This window comes from Helianthus annuus, chromosome 16 (assembly GCF_002127325.2).
Source record: "Helianthus annuus cultivar XRQ/B chromosome 16, HanXRQr2.0-SUNRISE, whole genome shotgun sequence".
NCBI classification, from domain to species: domain Eukaryota; kingdom Viridiplantae; phylum Streptophyta; class Magnoliopsida; order Asterales; family Asteraceae; genus Helianthus; species Helianthus annuus.
The window spans coordinates 189,575,020-189,577,507 of record NC_035448.2 but is presented as its reverse complement, the minus strand read 5'-3'; the positions used below and the strand labels follow the sequence as shown (position 1 = coordinate 189,577,507).

The following is a 2,488-nucleotide window of genomic DNA, read 5'->3' as shown; positions in this document are numbered from 1 at the left end:
CTTTATTTAAGAATTTAAGGATTTCATAAACAAGAAATAATCATGTAGAAACTTTAACCTAGTTAAAGTTTACAAGTCTTGAAAATAACCTACACTTGGTTAAAACTCTAGTATTTAAAAAGAAATGGTAGTTAAGGGACTAATCTTGCCAAAAATCAAAATTTTAATTTTAATAGTGACAAAACTAAACCAAACACACCAAATTGGTGTGTCTGGTCGACAGAAGCAAGAAAGGGGCGACCCCCATTGTTCCAAAACCCTAAAGTCACAATTTCTTGCAATTGGAGGTTCAAATCCTAACCAAAATGAAATCCGAGCTTAGAATTGTGTTCCTCATCGCAAGAGGATTAAGAGGTATGTAAAATTTTATGAGAATTCACTACTTGAAATCCTCATGAATCTAAGCAAATCAAAAATTTTGTTGATGCATGACAGTAATTAGTTAGATTAAAGATGATATAGTGTCTAGGATTAAAACCTAGACAACTATATATGAAATCATGCCCTAATTTAGGAAAATTCCATGAATCCATGGATGTTAAGTTATGGGTTTTATACGTTGATGATGAACATTAGGATTTTGACTGTAATCCTAGTATAAATTTCATTATAGGAAGTAACTCCTGTGATATTGATACTAAATGTATGCAAAAAATTGCTATTATAGTGAAATTTGATGTTGAATTATAAAGTCATGAACTTGTTTATGAAGATGGGAAAATCTGACCCACTAGGTGTTTGAAGAAATGCCTAAGTGGGGATTTAAATGTGAAATTTGGATAAAAACGCAGATTTGATAATGGTCCATAATTACGTGATTGTGGTCATAAAAAGGAGTTCTAAACATGTTATAAAAAAACTGAATTTTCTAGGCAAAGAGTCCGGTTCATCTAGCGGACAAGCCGGAGGGAGTTCACGAGGAAAAGTCGCGCTCTAAAAGGTATGAAATTTTATCGTTTCATCACATTATACATATTATTAGCATTATGCGTTGCTTAAAAGGAAAGAAAGCATGAGTACCAAGAATTTCCATTATGTCATGAATTTGGCTATTGCCTTAAACAAGTTATAAACATGAAATTGAGCATCCGTAAGGTGTTTAATTTCAGCACCTAAACGGGTCAAACAAGTTCTGTAAATAAACACGAAGCATGACTTTATTATATTGTGCGAATATTACATGAGGTGTAGGCAGTGTAGCGAACACCATAGACAAACTTAAAAGCCTTGTCCTTAATATAGGAGTTAAAGTTTGAATTAGATGCATGATAATAGAATAAACAATTAACTAGAAGTCTTGTAATTTAGCGTGTAAGATGGTTCCCGTAAACAAGCTTGATCAAGAAATAGTTGAGTAATGTTATAGACAAAACATAAGTATGAAGTAATAGCCCAGCCGTATAGCGTATTACGCGAAATTATGCTGTTTCGACTCATAATGAATCAGCAAGAAAACTGCATTTTAAACAAGGGAGTTATGTGCAGGGTCTACCGTAAATTACGGTAGCACCGTAATTTACGGTGGCCTGCAATTCCTTTACGGTGGATTCCTACTGAGTTACGGTAGGTCCCAAATGTCCAGAAGCCACCGTAATTTACGGTGACACCGTAAATTACGGTGGAGCCCTGTTTGATAAAATTTGTTTTGATCTTTTACTCGAACCAGTGTTCGGACCTGGTTCGAATATGTAAATTTCCAAGTATGATAGCACTAATGCTTGTTTAAAATGCTAGTTCTCAGGTACCCAAGTAAAGGATGAAGATCAAGCAAGCGAGTCGAACCGAACACACACACATTTTTAGAACGCTTCCGCATCCAAACTTTTGTTTTATAAATTATGTAATCTAAGGGTAGTTACCGTCTTGAAGGTGGTTTGTAACAGCAATACATGTATGTTGTGTTAATTTTGGGTTTAAACGATGAAAGTTTTTGTTAAGTCATCATTTTGGCGTTATATGCATGGCTTTTAGGTTGTCAAATCTGGTAATATAATCTGGGTCTTACAAGTTGGTAATCAGAGCTTAAGGTTGCCAATAAGTGTTCGGTTCAAGCTTGATCAACATCCGGTAAGAGTAATTGCTTAAGTAAAATTTAAGGAGTATAGAAATAATTCACGAACAAATATGCATGGAAAAGAGTGTGTAAACACATTCAAACACAAGAAAAGCATGAAACAAGAATAATAGAATCAAGAGTGTGTAAGCACACTCAAACACAAGAAAGGCATGAAACAAGAATGATTGAGTCAAGTTACGAACTTGATCAAATCAAAACAAGTAAAACATGTATTACAAATGAAATGTTTAACAATGTATGTAAACATTTCAGTATCAAAGATGGCAAGCGGAGGTGATGGTGATGCGGTGCCAAGAGTCACCGAACAAATGAGAATAGTGATTGCCGAAGAGGTTGGAAAGGCGATCGAAAACAGTTTGTCGAACTTCATTGATAAAATCCAAAATACGGTTTTATCAGTGGTAGAAGAGA

General features: G+C 34.6%; 1 long non-coding RNA gene across 1 annotated transcript; it reads left to right on the top strand.

The window, feature by feature from the left end:
- The first annotated feature begins 228 nt into the window (after positions 1-228).
- Positions 229-1,944, top strand: LOC110920463. The gene is made up of 3 exons (XR_002581698.2): positions 229-354; positions 873-940; positions 1,735-1,944. It is a non-coding gene; the product is annotated as an uncharacterized LOC110920463 (long non-coding RNA).
- Positions 1,945-2,488: the final 544 nt, after the last annotated feature.